We start from the raw sequence: 27,474 nt of genomic DNA, 5'->3' as shown, positions 1-27,474 counted from the left end.
AGAAAGAATAAATTAATTGGTAATAGATATACAGCATACCCAGAAAAAAAATTCATTTGCAGTTGAGCACCAGATCTTTCTGTAGATATTGCCCAGCTTTTTGAATTTTTATTAACTAGAATCTATTAGATGACTACTGTGAGGGATGCCTGCCATGATAATTGTTTGCTTTTTTACTTTAATCACAGTGACTTTCAAAGTTATATGTGACTTTAGTAGGAATTTTCTGTAAACATTATTCGTTCTCAGCATGTCTCGAAATGCACTGATTCTTTCATAAACTTCATTTCTTTAAAATTTCGTGCATCTGATTACCAGACTGTAGCTCCCAACCCTTGCTGGTAATGTAAAGTTTCGATTTCAGTTTTACCATGATCGAGAATACCAGGGTTTGTTTTGGTTTCAGTAGTCTGTTACCACTCACTGTTGCTGCAGATAAAATGTGAGCGAAACTTTTTTCTCACATTTCCTGTTGGTTGTCGTAGCACTGTTTACTCTGAATAAGCGTTCGCTTGACACTATTTTGCTGAACAAATTGCCTTAAAAATACTTTAGAGTATAAAGTTTGTAGTCTGAAATACAGCACACGTGCAGACTTAATAGTCTAAAGGCCAATTCACACGGGCCATCGCGTCACATCACGCCACGACACGTCGCAATACCACCAAGGTTTCTCTGGAGGAAAGTTTTGTTGGCTGTCGTCATCTGTTCGTTGCTGGTCACATGACATACAAACTCATTTTCTCAAGCTAACCAGCCATGCAGAGCTATTCATATTTCGTTTTGCCTTGGTTGATGTCAGTTGTTTATTGTTCAAAAAATGGTTCAAATGGCTCTGAGCACTATGGGACTTAACTTCTGAGGTCATCAGTCCCCTAGAACTTAGAACTACATAAACCTAACTAACCTAAGGACATCACACACATACACACCCGAGGCATGATTCGAACCTGCGACCATAGCAGTTCCAGACTGTAGCGCCTAGAAGTGCTTGGCAACCTCGGCCGGCAGTTTATTGTTCGTTAGCTGCTTTAAATTTTCTCATTTCATTATCTCTTTGGTTGAAAATTTGAGGTTATTTGCAACAGTAAGACAGCCATCTGAACTGTATGTGAGCATACTAAATTACTTGCCTCTACTACATTTATAAAGTGGATTTGTGTGGATACTAGTACTGTATTTAATATTTTACAATGAAATGGATTGCAACATGGCTGCATTTGAAGTGAAAAAAGTACTGTGGGTAGAATCAAACTGATCAGTTGTTGGAATTTATTCATATGTTGTCAGCCATTTGTAATGTTACATAGAGAAACGCAATGCAACATTCCGACACTTTTAGTTGTTTGTATAAATATGTATTTGTGGGCAGGCCTATTTATTATTAAGTAGTTATATGTCTTAAGTGTGAAACAGTTTTGTCAACATCAGTGGTCAAGATTTATGTGGTTCCACTAGCAAACCCCTGTACAGATATTCACTTGAACTGTTGCTGTTGTTGTGGTCTTCAGTGCTGAGATTGGTTTGATGCAGCTCTCCATGCTACTCTATCCTGTGCAAGTTTCTTTATCTCCCAGTATCTACAGCAACCTACATCCTTCTGAATCTGTTTAGTGTATTCATCTCTTGGTCTCCCTCTACGATTCTTACCCTCCAAACTGCCCTCCAATGCTAAATTTGTGATCCCTTGATGCCTCAGAACATGTCCTACCAACCGATACCTTCTTCTAGTCAAGTTGTGCCACAAACTTCTCTTCTCCCCTATTCTATTCAATACCTCCTCATTAGTTACGTGATCTACCCATCTAATCTTCAGCTTTCTTCTGTAGCACCACATTTCGAAAGCTTCTATTCTCTTCTTGTCCAAACTATTTATCGTCCATGTTTCACTTCCATACATGGCTACACTCCATACAAATACTTTGAGAAATGACTTCCTGACATTTAAATCTAAACTCGGTGTTAACAAATTTCTCTTCTTCAGAAACGCTTTCCTTGCCATTGTCAGTTTGCATTTTATGTCCTCTCTACTTCGACCATCATCAGTTATTTTGTTCCCCAAATAGCAAAAAGTCATGACTAATGCACAAAAATTTGCACTGGGATAGCAGTTAAAGTTAACTTTAAAGCAAACTAGATTTTCATGAGATGTGATGGCAGCCTGGAAGACCGTGTTCCTTTAAGTAACTCTAGGTGCAATTTAACGTAATAAATGGAAAAACTGATGCGTCGACTTTCCAAAATATAACGTGCGAATTCCTCTTTCTCAAACTTCTTGTATGGTGTGTGAAATTCCTCTTCTGTAACACGAGGTGACATTTTTTTCGGACCAACGCACTTTCTCGGTGTTGTTTTGCACTTCTGCCAGCCCTCTCAAATAGGCAAGTTATCCCTGCAAGCTGCGGACTATTTAAGTCCAATAAATGTCATTTTCGTGAAAATGTGGACCCCAGAATACATGCATAGAAGTCATCGCGTTGTGTATATGCACTCCGGTCTTAAAAACTGTTTAAAATCATTTTGTGAAGATCGCAGTTCCTTGGAAGAACAGTTGAGGACAGCAATGCGAGTTGAGATCATGTGACTTGAATTGACCTACGTGCCACGACATAATGGACAGTCTGAAACACCTTGACGTGACAGTGCCATGACGGATAGTTTGAGCGGAGTATAAATTGTCCTTTACAAAAAAGAAATCCCAGTCGCCCAGTATACCAAATCCGCTGGTTGTATCTGTGGTGCAATAATTGGATAAAGGTGGTTGGATAGGTTCAAGGAGGTTAAGAGTTCTGCCCGCGTTCAATATTTGTTGACAAAAATAGTTTGTCAACGCCCTTACACCATCAACAATATTGACAAATATCATCAGTTGACAACGCAGTTTTACAAGGCTAATGATTAGAACATCCAAAAGAAAGCGTATCCTGCAAATACGATAGCTATAGCTTGCAAGCAACAGAAAATAGCTAAAAAAGAGGTAATGAGTTTGAGAATGGTTAAAAAAAAAAGAGGAGCTACTGGCCACATGTTAACTTACTGACAATGAGAATCATGCCCCTGAAAGTTTTTCGAGGAGTCCTGTGCCGTACCACACTAACAAGTTACTGATGTTCAAAAGGGATACAACAGAGAAGGACGGTACGTTAATGAGAGAAGCAGTCGCAGTCAACGAGAGATTAGGATTAAGTTTGAGATTTCTGGCGACATGTAGGTCATTCGAAAGCTCGAAGTCGAATTGAAATCCAACGGTGCACACGAACGACGTTTGGCTGATATGTGAAGCTCTGTCAACTCTTGATCTCACATGTTCATTTTCTGTTGACAATACTGTGAATATTTTGAAGGACATCAGTACTGCTCGACATTGTTTCTCATTTTGACAATACATCCATACGCCCTCAGACAGCCAATATATTGACGGGTTGACAATATTACTGAAAGTGTGAGGCACAGTCGTTAGACTGTGGTGTGAGGGCCCCTTGAAGGTAGATTCGTAACCTCGTTGGTCTGGATTTTCCAGTGAGCTCAATTAAAATTTAGTATTGAGATCACTGGAATTTTCGTAGAACGAATATCTTTGACGAACTTTAGTTACTTTGTGTTGTATTTATGTTTACAAAGATCACGTGGTGAAAACATAACTTGTTTTACTTTCATCTGGAAGCAGAAAAGTTGCATATTATGAAAGTACGTAAACGTATTTACTAATCTAAATAGTAGATAAGTAATTATGGAAAGGCATTGTAATTTTGGGGCAGCGTTTATTGGTATGGTGTACTTTTAGAGGCCCCGTGTTTGATTAATTAATTGAATAGTAACAATTAATTAAGACAATATTATGTCATAAGTAAGTAAATTAACATCTGTTGTAAGCTATCAATTGAAAATTTCAGATTTTTTGTGTATTTCCCGAAAAAAGAAAAGATTTCATAGGTGCCAATTTAGGAATAGGTTTATGTTATCATATTATGTAAAGCACGTAATTATTTCAATAAAGTACAGGTTGTGTTGTTAGTGTATTCTTACACGTTATCCATTTGATTCTCAAGTAAGCTGCCCAATTTAAAAGATCGTAAATAAGTGAAAGTTCGTTCCATTCTTCCCAAGAAGAATTCTTGCAGCCCCACACCTGAAGACTCACAAGTGAAAGTTTATTTAGTGTAGGCGCAGTTCTTCGTTTACTTTTGTTTTGTCACATAAACAATAAAGGTTTAATCGTTTCTATATCTACTATAGTTCTGAATTAGTATCCGAACCTTAGAGCTAAACTTTCTAATAAATTTAATACATTAATTGAGTAGTGTAAGAAGTTATTTGTGTTGTTAACTTACACTAAAGCTAAAATTTTGTTTGCCATGATGTCGGTGACTGTAGCGGCATGGGAATTGTGAAAATAAACGTGTCTCATTTCCATTTCCATTGGTTGTGTAGGATTTGCTGTAGAGATAGGAAGATAGTTGTGCGGGAGGGGAAGATTGCTACCCTTCGGGCAGAACCACATAAAACAAAGAAAGATCTGGAAAGATTAAGGGGAGAGAAGGGAATAGAGAAGTGTGAAGTGACAACAGTTTATGGAATAAACAGGAATCGGACAATGTGATCACTGTGGAAAACAGGTTTGATCTGTTTCCATAGTTGGATACTGATGAACCACAAGTAGTTGTAGTGATAGACAGGACACAACAAACTCTCAAAAAGTATTTGAGATATAAGAAGTCAAAAAAAGATATGAAGAAGAAGAAAGTTTTGTAGTTAAGTAGTGTTACAGTATTCAAGTTGGCTTCTTTCTTCTGTAGAGAAAATATGGAGAAAGCAGGAGTTGACATTGTTGGAAACTTTTTTGGTTTAAAGAATATTGATATTAATAAACTTTACTCAGTCACCACTTAGAAGCTTGTGCAACAGTAATAGTATTTCATAACAAGTCCTTTATAATAGTAAGTACTTACAGAGCACCTTCAGGAAAGTTTAACATCTTCATAGAAAAATCTGGAAGCTCCGTTGCCCCATCTCACAGTAAAAATAAATAAATAAAAAGAAAATAGTAGTTGCTGGTGATTTTAATGTGGATTTATTGAAAAGCTCTGCCAGTGAAGAATTAATGCACTCAGTGACACTGTCATTCAATTTAATTCCTACTGTAAACTTTGCAGCTAGAGTATGTAAATGCTCTGAGATTGCTGTTGATAATATGTTTGTAGACATATCTAGTAAAAAAAGTAATAGCACAAAACCAATTGTAAATGGGCTATCTAATCATGGCATGCAACATCATGAACAATGTCAGTACCATGTTTGAAAACTGTTTTCCTCTAAAAGCTACTCAAATTTAACAGAAGTCTATAATACATGGATTACACAAGGAATAAAGGTTTCCTGTAAGACAAAAAGGAAAATGTATCTGTCGACCAAGAATAGCTCCAATGCTGATGACTTGGCTAAATACAAGGATTACTGTAAAATATTAAAAAAAGTAATTCAGACATCTAAATAAATGCACTACGAGAAGAAGATAGCAATGTCAGGGAACAAAATAAAAACAATATGGGATATAGTGAAAGAGGAGACTGGTAGAACCAGAAAGGAACAGGAGCAAATAGCACTAAGGGTAGATGACACATTAGGAACCGATGGGCATAGTGTGGCAAATCTTTAACAAGTACTTTATATCTGTTACTGATAGAATGGGATTGTCAGGATCAGTAAGTAATGCCCTTGAATATCTGAAACTAGCCTTTACAAATAGCTTCAGGTACATGAATATGTCACTTACTTCACCAAAGGAAATAACTTCCATAATTAAATATTTAAAAACAAAGCATTCTAGTGGTTATGATGAAATAATCAACAAAGTTAATTAAGGCATGTTCTTGTGAGTATAGTACAATTCTAAGTTACTTGTGTAACCAGTCAATTATATCTGGGACATTTCCTGACTGGCTAAAATATGCAGATGTTAAGCTTCTAATCAAGAAAGGGGATAAAGAGATACCATCAAACTACAGACCGATTTCACTTTTGCCAGCATTCTCAAAAATTTTAGAAAAAGTAATGTACAGGCAGCTTCTCAACCATCTGACCACAAATAACATATTATCAAGAACACGGTTTGGATTTCTGAAGGGTTCTGATATCGAGAAGGCTATTTACACCTACAGTGAAAATGTACAGGCAGCTTCTCAACCATCTGACCACAAATAACATATTATCAAGAACACGGTTTGGATTTCTGAAGGGTTCTGATATCGAGAAGGCTATTTACACCTACAGTGAAAATGTACTTAATTCATTAAATAACAAGTTACAAGCAGCATGTATTTTCTGTGATTTGTCAAAGGCATTCGATTGTGTGAACCACAACATCCTTTTAAATAAATTAGAATTCTATGGTGTCACGAGCAGTGCTGCAAAATGGTTCAAGTCATACCTCACTAACAGGAAACAAAGGGTGTCAGTGCAAGGGACTAGTGAATTAAGTCATCATCAGAATGGGAAGAAATTACATGTGGTGTCCCACAAGGATCCATCTTAGGTCCATTGCTTTTTCTTGTGTACATTAATGATCTCTCATCAGTTACACTGCCAGAAGCAGACTTCGATTTGTTTGCAGATGACACAAGTATTGCACTAAATAGTATGTCGAGTGTAGTTCTAGAAAGGTCTGCTAATGATATTTTCGTGGATATTAATAAATGGTTTAAAGCCAACTCACTGACATTAAACTTCGAAAAGAGTCACTACATGCAATTCAGAACCTGTAAGAGGTTTCCACCTAGCATATGCATAAAGTATGAAGAAGAGCAGATAGAAGAGGTCGACAGTCTTAAATTCCTGGGATTACAACTTGATAATAAATTCAGTTGGGAGGAGCACACCACAGAGCTGCAGAAACGCCTTAACAAATCTGCATTTGCAATTCGAGTGTTAACAGACATAGGTGACATAAAAATGAAAAAGCTTGCATACTTTGCCTACTTTCATTCCATAATGTCATATGGTATAATATTTTGGGGTAACTCCTCAAGTCAAACAAAAGTTTTCAGAGACCAAAAGCGTGTAATATGTATTATTTGTGGAGTAAATTCACGGACGTCCTGTAGAAACCTCTTCAAAGAACTGGGTATACTAACTACTGCCTCTCAGTATACTTACTCCTTAATGAAATTTGTCCTAAATGATATATCTCTTTTTCCAACAAACAGCTCAGTTCATACATACAATACCGGGAACAAAAATGATCTGCGTAGTTAAAAGCACTTACTTTAGTTCAAAAAGGGGTCCACTACTCAGGAACACTCATCTTCAATAATTTGCCAGCAAACATAAAAAATTTAGTTACAAATAGAGATCAGTTTAAAAGGAGTCTGAAAGTCTTACTAGTGGCCAACTCCTTCTACTTGATTGGCGAATTTTTCAATAGAAACAAATGTGTATTGTATATATTCATACTATTACTATTGTTATTTCAGCTTTAAAAAAATGACATGTTCCACATCCACAAGGATCTCAGCACGGATCTATGGAATGAAAAACTAATCTAATCTTATCTAAATGTTGCAAGTTGTCAGGATGAAAAAAATTTAACTTGTACTTGTATTACTGTCCATGTTTAACTCCCCTTGTAGTTGTCTCATCAAATACTGTTCATATTTTACTTTGCTCATTTATTTAATGTAAACTGGTATACAGCCACTGCTTTGATTATAAAGTTAATGTTAAAATGCAGTACCACCACACTCTCAAACTGTAGGTTCCCTCAGACACCTCAATTTTCCTGCATTTATTAATTTCTGTTTATCGTATTGATATAGCTTAAGTTCTTCGTGTATTCTGTATTTACATTGACAACTGTCTCTTCTTTTTTAATTGGTTGTGTATCACTCTCCATGTTTCATACCTCTTGATGCAGCCTTGCCTAGTACTAAGTTTATCTTATTTCAATAGTTTTGTTTATCAATAGATACCGTTATGTAGGCATGTTATTCTTATATTGTGCTAAATGTTTTCCTGTCAACTCCATTGTTATTTATGTACTGTTCAGTTTTTACTATTTCATTGCAAAGATGTTACTCACTGTATGTTTCTACTTCACTCTAGATGTGTTACTTCTCTTCCAGTGTTGTCTGCTAACATTGAACTTCTTTGGTGATAATACTCAGTAAATGCCTGAAGATGGCCTTGTAAGCCGAAAACCGGTTAGCAATAAAAATAATATTGTAGAACAAAAGCAAACTGGTGCTTTTCATTTATTATTATGAAAAAAATTATTAAATCTAAGTACAAGAGGGGAATAAATAAGTAAAAAATTGGGAATTTTAGAAGATTGCTCAAAGACATGAATTGGATAGATGTTTACAATACTTTTGGCTCAAACAGAAAATACGAAGCATTGATTAATAAAGTTACTTCCTCTTTTGGAAATTGTTTCCCCCTAAAGGTAACTCAAATCAAAAAGAAGTCTAAAAATAAACCATGGATTAAACAAGGGATAAAGATATCATGTTGGACAAAAAGAAGACTGTACCTACTATCTAGGAACAGCGCTGATGTTAACATTGTAATATATTGCAAAGAATACTGCAAAATATTGAAGCCAGTAATCCAGAAATCAAAGCAGTTTTATTATGAGAAAAAGATAATTACATCAGGCAACAAAGTAAAAACTGTAAAGGAATTTAGTAAAGACAGAGACAGGTGGGGCCAGAAAGGAAGAGGAACAGATAGCACTAAAAGTAAATGAGACATTGGTAACAAGTGCATGTGGTGTTGCAAACCTCTTAAACAAGTACTTTATTTCTGTTACTGACAGCTTGGGGTTATCAGGTTCAGTAAACAGTGCAACGGAGTATCTGGGACCAGCCTTTACAAATAACTTCAGTAAAATGGAAATGAGACTCACATCTCCCAAAGAAGTGCCATCCATCACAAAATAGTTAAATTCTAAGTATTTTAGCAGCTACAATAACATACCAATGACGTTAATCAATGAGCGCTTATGCGAGTTGGGTTTTATCTTAAGTTATTTGTGTAATCAATGGCTTATCAGTGGAAATATGCTACATTACGCTTCTTTAGAAGAAGAATCGGGCAGGTAGGTTAGAAAATTTAAAAAGGGAAATGGATAGGTTAAAGATAGATATAGTGGGAATTAGTGAAGTTCGGTGGCAGGAGGAACAAGACTTCTGGTCAGGTGAATACAGGGTTATAAATACAAAATCAAATAGGGGTAATGCAGGAGTAGGTTTAATAATGAATAAAAAAATAGGAGTGCTGGTAAGGTACTACAAACAGCATAGTGAACACATTATTGTCGCCAAGATAGACACGAAGCCCATGCCTACTACAGTAGTACAAGTTTGTATCCCAACTAGCTCTTCAGATGGTGAAGAAATTCATGAAATGTATGATGAGATAAAAGAAATTATTCAGATAGTGAAGGGAGATGAAAATTTAATAGTCATGGGTGACTGGAATTCGAGAGTAGGAAACATAGTAGGTGAATATGGACCGGGGGTAAGAAATGAAAGAGGAAGCCATCTGGTAGAATTTTGCACAGAGCATAAATTAATCATAGCTAACACTTGGTTCAAGAATCATGAAAGAAGGTTGCAGACATGGAAGAACCCTGGAGATACTAAAAGGTATCAGATAGATTATATAATGGTAAGACAGAGATTTAGGAACCAGGTTTTAAATTGTAAGACATTTCCAGGGGCAGATGTGGACTCTGACCACTATCTATTGGCTATGAACTGTAGATTAAAACTGGAGAAACTGCAAAAAGGTGGGAATTTAAGGAGATGGGACCTTGATAAACTGACTAAACCAGAGGGTGTAGAGAGTTTTAGGGAGAGCATAAGGGAACAATTGACAGGAATGGGGGAAAGAAATACAGTAGGAGAAGAATGGGTAGCTTTGAGGGATGAAGTAGTGAAGGCAGCAGACGATCAAGTAGGTAAAACGACGAGGGCTGGTAGAAATCCTTGGGTAACAGAAGAAATATTGAATTTAATTGATGAAAGGAGAAAATATAAAAATGCAGTAAATGAAGCAGCGAAAAAGGAATACAAACGTCTCAAAAATGAGATCCACAGGAAGTGCAAAATGGCTAAGAAGAGATGGCTAGAGGACAAATGTAAGGATGTAGAGGCTTATCTCACTAGGTGTAAGATAGATACTGCCTACAGAGAACTTTGGAGAAAAGAGAACCACTTGTATGAATATCAAGGGCTCAGATGGAAACCCAGTTCTAAGCAAAGAAGGGAAAGCAGAAAGGTGGAAGGAGTATATAGAGGGTCTATACAAGTGTGATGTACTTGAGGACAATATTATGGAAATGGAAGAGGATGTAGATGAAGATGAAATGGGAGATGCGATACTGCGTGAAGAGTTTGACAGAGCACTGAAAAACCTAAGTTGAAACAAGGCCCCGGGAGTAGACAACATTCCATTAGAACTACTGACGGCCTTGGGAGAGCCAGTCATGACAAAACTCCACCATCTGGTAAGCAAGATGTATGAGACAGGCGAAATACCCTCAGACTTCAAAAAGAATATAATAATTCCTAACCCAAAGAAAGCAGGTGTTGACAGATGTGAAAATTACAGAACTATCAGTTTAATAAGTCACGGCTGCAAAATTATAACACAAATTCCTTACAGACAAATGGAAAAACTGGTAGAAGTTGACCTCGGGGAAGATCAATTTGGATTCCGTAGAAATGTTGGAACACGTGAGGCAATGCTGACCTTACGTCTTATCTTAGAAGAAAGATTAAGGAAAGGCAAACCTACGTTTCTAGCGTTTGTAGACTTAGAGAAAGCTTTTGATAATGTTGACTGGAATACTCTCTTTCAAATTCTGAAGGTGGCAGGTGTAAGATACAAGGAGTGAAAGGCTATTTACAATTTGTACAGAAACCATATGGCAGTTATAACAGTCAAGGGGCATGAAAGAGAAGCAGTGGTTGGGAAGGGAGTGAGGCAGGGTTGTAGCCTTTCCCCAATGTTATTTAATCTGTATATTGAGCAAGCAGTAAAGGAAACAAAAGAAAAATTCAGAGTAAGTACTAAAATCCATGGAGAAGAAATAAAAAATTTGAGGTTCGCCGATGACATTGTAATTCTGTCAGAGACAGCAAAGGGCTTGGAAAAGCAGTTGAACGGAATGGACAGTGTCTTGAAAGGAGGATATAAGATGAACATCAACAAAAGCAAAACGAGGATCATGGAATGTAGTCAAACTAAGTCGGGTGATGCTGAGGGAATTAGATTAGGAAATGAGACACTTAAAGTAGTAAAGGTGTTTTACTATTTGGGGAGCAAAATAACTGATGATGGTCGAAGTAGAGAGGTTATAAAATGTAGACTGGCAATGGGAAGGAAAGCGTTTCTGAAGAAGAGAAATTTGTTAACATTGAGTATAGATTTAAGTGTCAGGAAGCCATTTCTGAAAGTATTTGTATGGAGTGTAGCCATGTATGGAAGTGAAACATGGACGATAAATAGTTTGGGCAAGAAGAGAATAGAAGCTTTCGAAATGTGGTGCTACAAAAGAATGCTAAAGATTAGATGGGTAGATCACGTAACTAATGAGGAGGTATTGAATAGAATAGGGGAGAAGAGGAGTTTGTGGCACAACTTGACAAGAAGAAGGGACAGGTTGGTAGGGCATGTTCTTAGGCATCAAGGGATCACAAATTTAGCATTGGAGGGCAGCATGGAGAGTAAAAATCGTTGAGGGAGACCAAGAGATGAATACACTAAGCAGATTCAGAAGGATGTAGGTTGCAGTAAATACTGGGAGATGAAGAAGCTTGCACAGGATAGAGTAGCATGGAGAGCTGCATCAAACCAGTCTCAGGTCTGAAGACCACAACAACAACAACATAGAAGAAGGGGCATAAGGAGATACCATTAAACTATTGACCAATTTCACTTTTGCTGGCATTTTTGAAAATATGTGAAAAGGCTATTTTCAGGCATCTCCTTAAACATCTGACTGCTAATAATATAATGTCCAAGTTATAGTTTGGGTTTCTTGAGGATTCTGATATACAGAAAAATCTGTTTACACATACAGTGAGAATGTATTCAATTCTTTAGGTAACAAATTAGAGGCTACTGGCAATTTCTGTCACCTGTCAATAGCTATTGACTGTGTGAATCACAGCATTCTCTTAAGTAAATAGGAATATTATGGTGTCACCAGCAAGGCTGAAATGATTTGAGTCTTATCGAACTAACAGGAAACAAAGGTTGTCATTGTGAAATACCTGTGCAGTAAGCAGTCAGTCTTCATCTGATTGGGAATTAATTACATGTGATGTTCCTCGAGGTTCCATCTTGGGTGTTTTGCTTTTTCTTGCGTACATTACTGACCTCTCATTTGTTACATTGCCAGGTGCTAAGTTTGTTTTGTTTGCAGATGATACAAACATTGCAATAAGTAGCAAGTCAAGTATAGATTTAGAAATGACTGCTAATCAGATTTTTGCTGACATTAATACATGATTTAAACCCAATTCACTGTCAATAAACTTTGAAAAGACCCCCAATATGCAGTTCAGAATCTTTAAGAAATTTCCTTCCAGCTGTGTATAACGTATGAAGACATGCAGATTGAAGAGATTGGCAGTGTAGTGTGTTTACATTTTGCGGCGTGCACTGCAGCTGTAGCGGTTATAAGCTAAGTACCGACAAACTTATTTGTGCTCTGTAATACAGGTATTAAATTTAATAGTTTTCAGCAGTGTTGCGTGCCGTTTCTGGCGAAATAACGACGTAGTAAACTTTTTTAATCGTTAGCTCGCTGTGTTTTAGACAGTTTTCAGTGTGTTGAAGTCGTTAGTAATTTTCGTGCGGTAGTTTTCAACTGACATTTATTATTCTTTCTAGTGAAATATTTCAGTAAAATTTTCATGTAGTGTTTTAACTTCGCTTAGTGTTACAGTGGTAGTTTTAATTTTTTGGTTGTGGCTAATAATTTTGTGAAGTTTTGCTGGTATTGGTATCGGCTGTGTTGTAATAGTATTAATACAAGTAGGCAGAGAATTTCGAGGCCATTATTGTTAGTTTTTAAATAGTTCTACTGGTGTAACTGAACTTTGGTAACATAGACGTATAGTTTTTTTTCAGTAACTGTAAAATTTACCATGAGTGAAAACTGTGGGCTCTGTCGTAGGTTTGTGAGTGGTGGATTACGGTGTGGGATTTGTTCAGAGTATTTTCATTGGGGGGAATGCAGTGGGGAGCCAGTGGTCATTTTAGGGAGATCCTCTCCTGGGAATGTAGAATCTGTAGTAGAAACAAGTTAATAGAGGAGCAGGAGCATAAGATCTGTGCCCTTCAGGTGCAGTTACAATGCGCAAAGGAGGAACTAGATAGGCTGAGGAGGGTGAAGGGTGGTAGAGAATGGGAACTGGCAGTTGGCAAGAGGGTACCTAGGAAGAGGAGGTACTCAGACAGTTTTACTTTGCATTCATGCAATAGATACGACCAACTGTCAGAGTTGAGTGGAGAGGAGCCTCGTGTAGCCGTAGATGTAGGTAACTTGCAGCAGTCCTCAGCAATTAGGAGGCCTAGGTTAGTTGCAAAGTCTAGCAGAAAGAAGGTTCTGCTGCTAGGTATTCCCACGGTAGAGGTGTGGGCCAGCAGTTGCAGGAAGTGTTGGGGAGTGAGTACCAGGTCACCAGCATTGTGAAGCCTAGTGCAGGGTTGGCTCAGGTGACTGAAATCATAGGGGCGCTATGTAAGAATTTTACGAAAGAGGATCAGGTAGTGATAGTGGGTGGAGCAGGGAACAGTCTCGATAGGGACGGGGAATATGATGTCAGTGGTGACTTGGTTAAGATAGCTACCCAAACTGGTGGTACTAATGTGCATTTCGTGCAACTGTTTCAGCGTCATGATCAGCCTCACCTTAATGCGGCTGTTAGGCGCGTTAATGTGGGGCTGGGGAGGGCACTGATGGCGGAGGGCATGGATCACATCTCAGTGGTGCCAGTTGGGTCTATCAGTAGATGGGGTTTCACTAGGCATGGCCTGCACCTCAATAGGTATGGGAATGGGAAGCTTATAGGTGACAGTGTACTGGGTGGTGGTGGTAGTGGTATCACTCATGGAAAAATTCCTATAGTAGTTGGTGTTAGAGCTGCACCTTTTTTAGACTGAAGTCAGCTGATAGGTATAACTGCTTAAAGGAAGTGCCTCTAACTAAGGGCTCACCTCCAGAGGATGTAATGTTTCCAAGTAGAGAAGGAATTAGCATATTTCATCAAAATATAAGAGGTATTAGAGATAAAGTTAGTGAACTGCTAATAGATGTTAACTCTGAATTTATTGGTATATCAAAGCACCACTTAAATAATTTGATAATTCAAAGGCTTCCTTTACCAGGCTACAGATTAGCTGGCTGTTTCTCAAGGAGTTCCTTGCGGGGTGGGGGAGTGGCTCTGTACGTAAAAAACAGTATTTCATTTGAGTCCATAGACGTATCACGACACTGCACTGAACAGGTATTTGAAAGTTGTGCAGCATTAGTTGAATTTAGTGAAACTAAACTTCTAATTGCTGTTGTTTATAGGTCCCCTAACTCTGACTTCAGAGCATTTTTCATAAGCTAGAGGGGGTTCTTGATTCACTTTGTAGGAAGTACCAGAAAGTAGTTATTTGTGGTGACTTCAATATTAATTTTGTACATGATGGTGCAAGAAAAAGGATGTTGGTAGATCTCCTGAATTCATATGATTTGATGCAAACTGTATTTTTTCCAACTAGGGTGCAGGGGAACAGTAGCACAGTCATAGGCAATATTTTTATTCATTCTTCATTACTAGATGGGCATTCTGTTAGTAAAAGGGTGAATGGCCTTTCAGACCACGATGCACAAATTTTAACACTAAAAGGTTTTTGTACTCTAACCAATGTCGTATTTAATTACAAACTATGTAGGAAAGTTAATCCAACAGCAATAGAGAGTTTTTCAAAACTTGTCAAGGAACAAGAGTGGCAAGATGTTTATAGTGCCGATAATATAGATGATAAATACAATGCTTCCCATAACACATTTCTCATGCTCTTTGAGAGTTGCTTTCCATTAGAACATTCTAAACGGGGTACTAGCAGTAATGGACAGCCCGGTTGGCTGACTAGTGGGATAAGGATATCATGTAGAACAAAGCGGGAATTATATCAAAATGTTAGAAGTAGTCACAATCAAGCTACAGTAGCCCATTACAAACAGTATTGTAAGGTGCTTAAAAATGTTATTAGCAAGGCAAAAAGTATGTGGTATGCAAATAGAATAGCTAATTCACAGGATAAAATTAAAGCCATATGGTCAGTTGTGAAGGAAGTGTCTGGTCAGCAGCACAAGGTTGACGATATAAAGTCAGTTTGCAGTAATAATATTCCTGTTACTGATAAATCAGATATATGTACAGTATTTAACAACCATTTTCTTAGCATTGCTGGTGAATTAAATAAAAATTTAGTATCTACAGGAAATGATATAAATTTCTTAGCAAATGCCTTTCCGAGATTGACGTCTGAAATACTCCTCTATGATACAGACAAGAGGGAGATTGAGACAATAATCAAATCACTGAAGACTAAGGACTCTCATGGTTATGATGGAGTGTCTAGTAGAATATTAAAGTACTGTGCTGCTCATGTTAGCTCTGTATTTAGCCATATTTGTAATTTTTCCTTTAGGAATGGTCAGTTTCCTGAACGATTAAAGTACTCAGTAGTAAAGCCGCTTTATAAAAAGGGAGAAAGGGATAATGTAGATAATTTTAGACCTATTCGATGCCATCAGTGTTTGCAAAAGTTATCGAAAAGGCTGTGTTTGTAAGGTTAATTGATCATTTTATATCACATGATTTGCTATCAAATGTACAGTTCGGCTTTATAAGTCGTTTGACAACTGAAAATGCTGTATTCTCTTTTCTCTGTGAGGTACTGGATGGGCTAAACAAAAAGTTTCGAACGCTTGGCGTATTTTTTGATTTAACAAAGGCATTTGACTGTGTTGATCACACAATATTGCTCCAGAAGTTGGACCATTACGGAATAAGGGGAGTAGCTCACAATTGGTTCACCTCTTACTTTAGCAACAGCCAGCAAAAGGTCATTATTCACACTGTTGATAATGGCTGTGATGTGGGATCTGAGTGGGGTACTGTCAAGTGGGGGGTGCCCCAGGGATCAGTGTTGGGGCCGCTCCTGTTCCTTATTTATATAAATGATATGCCCTCTGGTATTATGGGTAACTCTAAAATATTTTTGTTTCCTGATGACACTGGCTTGGTAGTAAAGGATGTTGTGTGCAACATCGACTCGGTTTCAAGTAGAGCAGTACATGACCTCAGTTCATGGCTTGTAGAAAATAAACTAATGTTAAATCACAGTAAGACTCAGTTTTTACAGTTCCTAACACACAATTCACAAAACCTGACGTTTTAATCTCACAGAACGGGCATATGATTAGTGAAACTGAACAGTTCAAATTCGTAGGTGTTCAGATAGATAGTAAGCTGTCGTGGAAAGCCCACGTTCAGGATCTTGTTCAAAGACTTAATACTGCCATTTTCACTATTCGAACAGTATCGAAAGTGAGTGATATTTCGACACGTAAATTAGTCTACTTTGCTTATTTTCATTCACTTATGTCGTATGGTGTTATGTTATGGGGTAACTCTTCCCATTCTAGAAGGATATTTTTGGCTCAGAAACGGGCGGTTCGGGCAATAAGTGGTGTGAGTTCACGAACCTCTTGTCGACCTCTTTTCACGAGTCTGGGTATTTTGGCATTGGCCTCTCAATATGTATATTCCTTATTGTCGTTTCTTGTTACCAATATTAGTTTATTTCCAACAATAAGCAGCTTTCACTCGGTTAATACTCGGCACAAATCAAACCTCCATTTGGATTGGACTTCCTTAACTCTTATGCAAAAAGTCACATCATCATTTTCAATACGCTGCCATTCGAATTCAAAAATCTTAGCAGTAATCCACGCGCTTTCAAATCGAAACTGAAGAGTTTCCTCATGGGTCACTCCTTCTATTCTGTCGAGGAGTTCCTTGAAAAATTAAGATGATTATCATTGTATTGCTGATAGCATTTGCTTAAACTTATGGACTGATTTTCTTTCAGGTTCATGAACTTTTATTTTTATCTGTTATTACTTTTTATGTTGTAAGTTCATGTACTGACACGTTCCATGACCTTGGAGATTTGCTCCTCACTTTGGTCCTATAGAACTTGACATTTAAATAAATAAATAAAATAAATAAGTGTTAAATTTCTGGGATTACAACTTGATAATAAATTCAGTTGGGACGGGCATACCACAGAATTGCTGAAGCACCTAAGCAAGTCTGTATTTGCAGTAAGAATGATGTCAGATGTAGGAGGTATAAATATAAAAAACCTGTGTACCTTGATTACTTTTATTCTATTAAGTCATGCGGGGCCATATTATGGGGTAACTCGTCAAACAGAGGAAAAATGTTTAGCGTGCACAAATGTGTAATTTGAATCATATGTGGTGTAAATTCAAGAACATCATGTAGAAACCTGTTCAAGGAAGTTCGTATTCTGATCACTACTTCTCAGAATATTTATTCCTTAGTAAAATTTGTTACAAGTAATACCTGTATATCTCTGTTTCCAACCAAAAATCAATACACATTATCAACACTAGAAATAAGAACAATCTACATAATGACCTAAAATCACTTACCTTGGTCCAAAAAGGGGTCTAATATTCAGGAATACACATTTTCATTAAATTGCCAGTGACCATTAAAAACTCGATTTCATATAAAGCACAGTTTCAACAGAGGTTGAAAGACTTTTTGACAGGGAACTCCTACTCTAGAGATCAGTGTTCGTTAAACTTGTTTGCTCAAGGGCCAAAACTAACAATACGATGTGGCACCTCGGGCCACAGATTTCCAGATATTTTTATTAACTGGTAAACCATGTAAATGGTGTGTTATGAACCTCCAATATACTAGCTATAGAAAAGAAGTGAGAAGTCTACCACTGACTTTCTAGCACTTATCGTTAAAGTCAATACCATTCGGACCACTATGTGTGGAATGTTCTCTGTTTCAGATTGTTGCCACACTCAATGGCCCGTAAATTGTAACACTGTAATCGCCCGACAAAATATTGCTGCGTTGTCTTTGTGAACAGATATGGTTAATAAAAGCAAATGGACTTATACTTAAATGTATTATGTAACATGAAACACGATCACAACTGTTTTCTACATGTTTTGAAAGTCATTTTTCTTCAACTCACTTGACTGAACTACAACAGCCTTAATTTTATTTCATACTAGATATGTATTTATTCCAATCTTATGTTATTCTGTCTATTCCTTCGCTCATTCTCTGTCTTCCATCTCGACTTTCCCCTCACTCACCATCCCTTACCCCTTTATCTGTCCATTTCGCACTCCCCCTGTATGTGTCCATGTCCTCCTCCCCCTTCTCCCTCTACATTACCATGCTCCGCCCCAATAAGACATTGCCTTTGCTTACTCCACAATATTTCTTTACAGATTGGAAATAATATGTGTATCAGTTTGGTTGAAATCGATCCGAGGATCTGGGAGGAGAAGTGGAGGATAAACAAACACACACACACACACACACACACACACACACATATATATATATATATATATATATATATATATATATATATAAAATAAAAAAAACAAAGATGAGGTGACTTACCGAACAAAAGCGCTGGCAGGTCGATAGACACACAAACAAACACAAACATACACACAAAATTCAAGCTTTCGCAACAAACTGTTGCCTCATCAGGAAAGAGGGAAGGAGAGGGGAAGACGAAAGGAAGTGGGTTTTAAAGGAGAGGGTAAGGAGTCATTCCAATCCCGGGAGCGGAAAGACTTACCTTAGGGGGAAAAAAGGACAGGTATACACTCGCACACACGCACATATCCATCCACACATGCAGACACAAGCAGACATATTTAAAGACAAAGAGTTTGGGCAGAGATGTCAGTCGAGGCAGAAGTGTAGAGGCAAAGAAGTTGTTGAAAGACAGGTGAGGTATGAGTGGCGGCAACTTGAAATTAGCGGAGATTGAGGCCTGGCGGATGACGAGAAGAGAGGATATACTGAAGGGCAAGTTCCCATCTCCGGAGTTCGGATAGGTTGGTGTTGGTGGGAAGTATCCAGATAATCCGGACGGTGTAACACTGTGCCAAGATGTGCTGGCCGTGCACCAAGGCATGTTTAGCCACAGGGTGATCCTCATTACCAACAAACACTGTCTGCCTGTGTCCATTCATGCGAATGGACAGTTTGTTGCTGGTCATTCCCACATAGAATGCGTCACAGTGTAGGCAGGTCAGTTGGTAAATCACGTGGGTGCTTTCACACGTGGCTCTGCCTTTGATCGTGTACACCTTCCGGGTTACAGGACTGGAGTAGGTGGTGGTGGGAGGGTGCATGGGACAGGTTTTGCATCGGGGGCAGTTACAAGGATAGGAGCCAGAGGGTAGGGAAGGTGGTTTGGGGATTTCATAGGGATGAACTAACAGGTTACGAAGGTTAGGTGGACGGCGGAAAGACACTCTTGGCGGAGTGGGGAGGATTTCATGAAGGATGGATCTCATTTCAGGGCAGGATTTGAGGAAGTCGTATCCCTGCTGGAGAGCCACATTCAGAGTCTGGTCCAGTCCCGGAAAGTATCCTGTCACAAGTGGGGCACTTTTGTGGTTCTTCTGTGGGGGATTCTGGGTTTGAGGGGACGAGGAAGTGGCTCTGGTTATTTGCTTCTGTACCAGGTCGGGAGGGTAGTTGCGGGATGCGAAAGCTGTTTTCAGGTTGTTGGTGTAATGATTCAGGGATTCCGGACTGGAGCAGATTCGTTTGCCACGAAGACCTAGGCTGTAGGGAAGGGACCGTTTGATGTGGAATGGGTGGCAGCTGTCATAATGGAGGTACTGTTGCTTGTTGGTGGGTTTGATGTGGACGGACGTGTGAAGTTGGCCATTGGACAGGTGGAGGTCAACGTCAAGGAAAGTGGCATGGGATTTGGAGTAGGACCAGGTGAAACTGATGGAACCAAAGGAGTTGAGGTTGGAGAGGAAATTCTGGAGTTCTTCTTCACTGTGAGTCCAGATCATGAAGATGTCATCAACAAATCTGTACCAAACTTTGGGTTGGCAGACTTGGGTAACCAAGAAGGCTTCCTCTAAGCGACCCATGAATAGGTTGGCGTACGAGGGGGCCATCCTGGTACCCATGGCTGTTCCCTTTAATTGTTGGTATGTCTGGCCTTCAAAAGTGAAGAAGTTGTGGGTCAGGATGAAGCTGGCTAAGGTGATGAGGAAAGAGGTTTTAGGTAGGGTGGCAGGTGATCGGCGTGAAAGGAAATGCTCCATCGCAGCGAGGCCCTGGACGTGCGGAATATTTGTGTATAAGGACGTGGCATCAATGGTTACAAGGATGGTTTCCGGGGGTAACAGATTGGGTAAGGATTCCAGGCGTTCAAGGAAGTGGTTGGTGTCCTTGATGAAGGATGGGAGACTGCATGTAATGGGTTGAAGGTGTTGATCTACGTAGGCAGAGATACGTTCTGTGGGGGCTTGGTAACCAGCTACAATGGGGCGGCCGGGATGATTGGGTTTGTGGATTTTAGGAAGAAGGTAGAAGGTAGGGGTGCGGGGTGTCGGTGGGGTCAGGAGGTTGATGGAGTCAGGTGAAAGGTTTTGCAGGGGGCCTAAGGTTCTGAGGATTCCTTGAAGCTCCGCCTGGACATCGGGAATGGGGTTACCTTGGCAAACTTTGTATGTGGTGTTGTCTGAAAGCTGACGCAGTCCCTCAGCCACATACTCCCGACAATCAAGTACCACGGTCGTGGAACCCTTGTCCGCCGGAAGAATGACGATGGATCGGTCAGCCTTCAGATCACGGATAGCCTGGGCTTCAGCAGTGGTGATGTTGGGTGTAGGATTAAGGTTTTTTAAGAAGGATTGAGATGCAAGGCTGGAAGTCAGAAATTCCTGGAAGGTTTGGAGAGGGTAATTTTGAGGAAGAGGAGGTGGGTCCCGCTGTGACGGAGGACGGAACTGTTCCAGGCAGGGTTCAATTTGGATGGTGTCTTGAGGAGTCGGATCATTAGGAGTAGGATTAGGATCATTTTTCTTCGTGGCAAAGTGATACTTCCGCTCCCGGGATTGGAATGACTCCTTACCCTCTCCTTTAAAACCCACTTCCTTTCGTCTTCCCCTCTCCTTCCCTCTTTCCTGATGAGGCAACAGTTTGTTGCGAAAGCTTGAATTTTGTGTGTATGTTTGTGTTTGTTTGTGTGTCTATCGACCTGCCAGCGCTTTTGTTCGGTAAGTCACCTCATCTTTGTTTTTTATATATATATATATATATATATATATATATATATATATATATATATATGAAAACAAAGACGATGTGTGTGACTTACCAAATGAAAGTGCTGGCAGGTCGACAGACACACAAACGAACACAAACATACACACAAAATTCAAGCTTTTGCAACAAACTGTTGCCTCATCAGGAAAGAGGGAAGGAGAGGGAAAGACGAAAGGATGTGGGTTTTAAGGGAGAGGGTAAGGAGTCATTCCAATCCCGGGAGCGGAAAGACTTACCTTAGGGGGAAAAAAGGACGGGTATACACTCGCGCACACACACACATATCCATCTGCACATACACAGACACAAGGAGACATATATATATATATATATATATATATATATATATATATATACACACACACATTTTTAAGAGCTAATAACTATTATTACTTCTTTTAACAAATATGTACTACATATGGACGTCTCTATAATGCGTATTCATGAATCCAACCCACTTTCATTTAAGATTGATGCAATAGCAGATAATTGGTACAAGGCACACACGCCCATTTGTTGTCAGCACTGAGAAACAAACAAGAAAACATTTCCATTATTATGTCCCCTCCCACTGCAACAACAAATCTATCTGCCCCTGTACCAAGTGGCACCTGTAAAGGTGATAGAACAACTTTACACACTCCTACTTACAATTTTTCCAGTAATTTTTCATTTGACGAAGGAGACAGGTATAGCTGACAGCCGCAAACCATTTATTTTTTACCGGACTTGGATGTATATCATTTAGCGTTCTTCAGAAACTGTAAACATTAGCACGTGTTAAAATGAAATAGTACTTTCGGAAACAAACCACTCGCAACTGTTGGATGTATATGACTCCTTCGGCAAATAACATTGTTGTGCAGTTGCTGACAACAGTAAGCCATGTTTATGACACTGAAATTCTGCAATACAGGGAAAAAGATTTTTAAATACCTATCCTCCGGTTTGACAACTATTAGATTATGAGGGATATATTCGTAGGAGACATATGAGTAGTTGTGTCACGTTGTCAACAATTACATTTTTAGTCAGTCTTCACAGGAGTCGAGTGTTGAGACCGACTGCAATAATCGTTGTGGTAGCATGAGCCTGTGATGACATGTGCCATTCACAGACTTTCACAGAATGACTGTCACCATGTTTACGAGTGTTGAAAACTCCATAAAATGCTGCTGATCAAATTTCAGTAAACTGGAAAAAAGTATACAGTGCATCTGACTAATTCATTCCAGTTTAATTATCTCTGTGAAAATAAAATTCACATGACTTGCATAATCTTACAGTATTCATGTAGCTAGGCAGGAGCATATGAAGGGTGAAGGGAAGAAAGGGAATCATTAGTAATTTTGTGCCACTATCAAAAACAAATCTGGGATCAGTGTATCTTTGTTCCTGAAATTTATTTTAAAGTACTTTCATGCTAAATGGTAAGGTAAGTCTTTTCGCTCCCGGGATTGGAATGACTCCTTACCCTCTCCCTTAAAACCCACTTCCTTTCGTCTTCCCCCCTCCTTCCCTCTTTCCTGATGAGGCAACAGTTTGTTGCGAAAGCTTGAATTTTGTGTGTATGTTTGTGTTTGTTTGTGTGTCTATCGACCTGCCAGTGCTTTCGTTCGGTAAGTTACCTCATCTTTGTTTTTATATATAATTTTTCCCACGTGGAATGTTTCCTTCTATTATATTGATATCATGCTAAATGAGATAGATGTATTATTAAAATATTATATTACATTATTCAAATGGCCACAAAAATTTATTATAATTTCCTTAATCTCAGACTTTCAAAAAATATAGAAATAAATTAGAAATTTAAAAAATAGGAAAACGATAGGTGCACTACACATGCAACAGGCTATATTAGAAAGCTACAAGTCTCTTATTGAAGCTGGTTTTTATTCCTTATAATTGCAAAACAAATGTAAATACAAATATATAATTTTTCATCAATGTGACTTGTGGTGTTGATCTTTTTTGGCTATGTCGTCTATATCTGCGTCGTTTGGGCTGCGTGCAATCCTCATTGCGTCTTCTAAATGACTGGACAACCGATTACGATATTTATTTTTCAGATTCTTCATTTCTGAAAGTGAAGCTTCACAAAGGTAAGTTGAAGAAAATAGTGTTAAAATGAATTGTGCACAGTCTCGTGAATTTTTATAATTGTTAGGCACAAATTTCCAAAATTGAGTGTGCTGATGTATTTCATGATGTTCTATAAACAGAGCTTTAAGCTGTGTGTTATGCTGAAGTTCGATTATTTCATTTAGCAAATTAGTTTTAGGAAATCCAAATTGGCAGAATAATTTGAGATCATCATGTCCAACATGCCAAGGGTTCTCTACGAGAATGAAACAGCTTCGAATATTTCTTAACATCTGCAAATCTGTTTTTTATTTCTTCCAAATAGGCTTCCAAATATTCTTTCATGTTTTGGTAAATAGTTTCAGCGATAGTTAAGCGTGATTGGAACATAGTGACAATTGGAAAATTAGACAGATCTGTTACTTCAAGTTCATTTATATAATTGCAGTTTAGCTTCAAATGCAAATATTTTTTTAGTCATTTGCCCAGTTATCTTGTTTGGTCCTTGTAATTCCAAGTTAAGTGTGTTGAATTTTTTTTTAATATCAGTTAAAAAAGCTGTAAGTATCCACCATTCATCATCATAAATTTCAGAACAATTTTTACCACTTTGTTGTAAGAATAAGATAATTTCAGATTTCAAATTGACAAACCGTTCCAGCACTTTTCCTTTGGTTAGCCATCTGACAGTAGTATGTAGGAGAACATCACTGTAAAAAGCTTGCAATTCCTGCAGAAGTTCTTTAAATTTTCGGTGCTTAAGTTCACGGGCACGAATGAAATTTATAACACTTACAACCGTTTGCATAATGTTCTTCAGTTTGGTATTTGAAATTTGACATGCCAAAATTCTTGATGCCATAAGCGGTGAATGGAGAGTAAATTTGGCAAATTCCATTCCTTCTTAATCAGTGTTATCAAACCACTGTTGACACCCATCATTGACGGACAACCATCTGTACATACTGATATTAATTTGCTCATAGATAAGTCTTTTTTACAAATTGTTTAATCACATCCACAAAATCACATCCTTTTGTGTGACCTTTCGTGGTTATAATTGCTAAAAAATCTTCCTCTGTTACCCCATCATTTGTGCAGTAACACACAAATAATGAAAACTGAGCCATCGAAGCTAAATCTGTACTGGAATCACATGCAAGACTGAAGTATTGGCATAGTTTGACTTTATTAATTACTGCCTCAAACATATATTTTGAAATATCTTCTATACGTCGTCGACAGGTAGATTCTGTAAGTGTGAGCTTATTTATTTCAGCTGATATTTGTTTACTGTTGGAGAAATTTTGAAACAAAGTTTCAGAAACAGTCATCATACATTGCTTCACTAATTCAGTGTCAGCTTTCATATTTATTGCCAGAATATTACGTATGTGGTATGATGCTCTTGTGGCAGTCTCACTTTTCCCAACTGCTGATGACAAATGGTAGATTTTAGATGAGCAATTTTTTTTCCTTTCTTTCATTTGAATTCAAAGGAAAAACTACTGTAAATGAATTGTGCTTACTTGTGTAGTGGTGAAATAAATTGTATCTCTTCAGTCCCACAATTGTATCCCAGCATATTAAGCAAGTAGCAGTACCTTCTCTGTGTCCACTTATAAAGCAAAACTCTTCTTCCAATATTTCTTGGAAACTTCTTTTCTCTTCACATATTTTCCTCTTAGTCACTGTCCTTGAGGGTACATCAGACATTATTTATTCCACTAATAATTATATCACCAAAAATGAGCACAAATACACTCAATATGTGATGAATGCTCAGGGACACCAAAAATTAGTTCACGACTGACACACTGACACAACAAAGCTAACAATGAGGCGGCTGCGAGACAAGCCTGCCGCCGACAAACGAGCAGCCATGGGCCCGCGGCACGTTTGATGCACGGCTCAACGGCTCACATTGTTGGCTAGCAGGCACTCACGCCTTTAGCGCTGCAGATCACCGGCAAGTGGCGCATTAAATGAAAGTGGTGGATGGTTTTCAGTTACCTAATTACTTTCCCGACTTTAATCACAATTCTACGCAGTTTCTGTAAATGAAACACCGCTACGCCAGATAAGTAGGTAACTAATGCTACCTGTGCAAAGCTGAGGAGGGTTGCGGGCCGCATGAAAACATGATCCGGGCTGCATGTGGCCCGCGGGCCACAGTTTGACGACCACTTCTATAGATCAATAACTTAACATGGACTGTTAGACCAGCTTAAGTATAAATGTCTGTTAGATTTCAGTTTTGACAGCACTTGATCGCAACAATCAAGATTAGGTATTTTGGGTAAGATAAATTTATTGAAAGTTCATTCTGACAGTCTATTAATTTTGTAAATATTAGCAATAGCTGTAATGTAATCAACTATAGACGATCTCCTGGCAGATGATCAGGGTAGTGAGTATTATATTCAGATGTTTTATGTTATACTTTCTGACATGTTCCACACCCATGAGAATCATCGCATTTTTGGATCTGTGGGATGAAAACAGAATCTAATCTAAATAATATGCAGGGATTTGAAAGTGGCCTTTTTCATACAAAAAAGCCTGCTTACTAACTCAAGCTATGTGATTTGATTGTATGATACTACTAACAACATGTCTGTCCTCTTGCAGTAGATGTGTGGGGCCATTGAAACCCTGCATGGCACTGAGTGTGGCCCTCCTGACCTTTTGATTCTGTATTTGCACAAGAGTCATGCATGCCCACAAAACACTAGAAACCACATTCTTGGTATGCCACTATCCTCCAGTTGTCGAATTCCAATATTTTTTGGTAGACCTTTCCTCTTCTTACATGAAGCATAACAGTATTCTCACTGTCAACATTCAGATATGTTTTCTGAATGAAAAACCCACCGTTTAATCTTTCTTTATACAGCCCACTGTCGTATTTCCCATCTTATTTTCATCTAGTACTCTTTTCATGATAGTGTCTCCAGGTTTGTTTTCATTGTGTAGCTCTGCTATAAATTAATCTCACAGTTCAGTATTCCCTTCATTGTTTAGTGCTGGTTTATCATCTGACATCTTGATTTTTGCGCAGCTGCTTCCCTTTTCCCAAAAAGTTGTTTTAATGTTTCTACATGCAGCATCCATTTTTCCCAAAGTGATTCACTCTTCTACACTAGCCATTCTTGTTTCTTGATAATCTCATTTTTTACGCATCTGTAATGCCTTTAGCTTGATTTATTTGCTGCATTTTTATACATTCTCGTTTTGTCTATTAAATTTAGTGTTTTCATACAATGGAAAATCCAAGATGGAATGTGACAATATTAAGAAAAGGATAGTTGCTACTCACCATATAGCAGAGATGCTGAATCGCAGGTAGGCACAGCTAAAAGAAAAACAAAATTCAATACTTTATTTTGAGTCTTTGTTGCCCTCAAAATTTCAAACTGTGAGAATGAAAGTATATTGGACAAGGATAATATCTAGAAGAAAAGGAGCTGTTTTGAATTGATGTGGTGATCAGATGACCAAAATGAAAAAAAGAAAAAGAAAGACTTTATTAGAGGTTAAAGTACGTCATAAAGTATTGTTGTTACATGAATAAACAAAAATTACTAGCCAAACTCCAGTGTAATTCGACTGTTACTGTTAGCTTAGCATGAACTTATATTCGCATTCAGTGGTTCAAAATCCTGATCACTGCAAAACCTAGGGATATCAGTGTCTTTATATCTGCATACTTCTGCGAAATAAGTGGCAAATGTCCCATTCTTCACATCAAATCTTTGGTCATTGGATGCTAGGCAATATGTGTCAGTATTTGAAGTATAATGCCTTTACTTTTTACTCCATTAATATTTTGGTAAAAAACATGACAGTCATACCTTGCCGTGTACCCCAAAGGAAAAAGCCACTCTCAACCCCCCCCCCCTTCCCCCCCCCCCCCCCACCTCGCCCCGCCCCGCCCCTTTCTCCT

At 38.3% G+C, this 27,474-nt stretch overlaps 1 protein-coding gene across 2 annotated transcripts in view; it reads left to right on the top strand.

Annotated features, from left to right (window-relative positions):
- The first annotated feature begins 3,542 nt into the window (after positions 1–3,542).
- Positions 3,543–27,474, top strand: part of LOC124798168 (WD repeat-containing protein 89) — a 275,773-nt gene continuing 251,841 nt past the window's right edge. Inside the window, exons 1-2 of one of the 2 annotated variants that reach the window (XM_047261451.1) lie at positions 3,623–3,687; positions 23,516–23,548. The gene's annotated coding sequence lies outside the window, so the exon portion shown is untranslated. Of the gene's footprint in view, positions 3,688–23,515; positions 23,549–27,474 lie in introns of both variants that reach the window. The other variant, XM_047261450.1, reaches the window with a different exon arrangement.

Source organism: Schistocerca piceifrons, chromosome 5 (genome assembly GCF_021461385.2).
Source record: "Schistocerca piceifrons isolate TAMUIC-IGC-003096 chromosome 5, iqSchPice1.1, whole genome shotgun sequence".
In the NCBI taxonomy this organism is placed as follows: domain Eukaryota; kingdom Metazoa; phylum Arthropoda; class Insecta; order Orthoptera; family Acrididae; genus Schistocerca; species Schistocerca piceifrons.
This window is presented reverse-complemented; position numbering and strand designations above follow the sequence as displayed.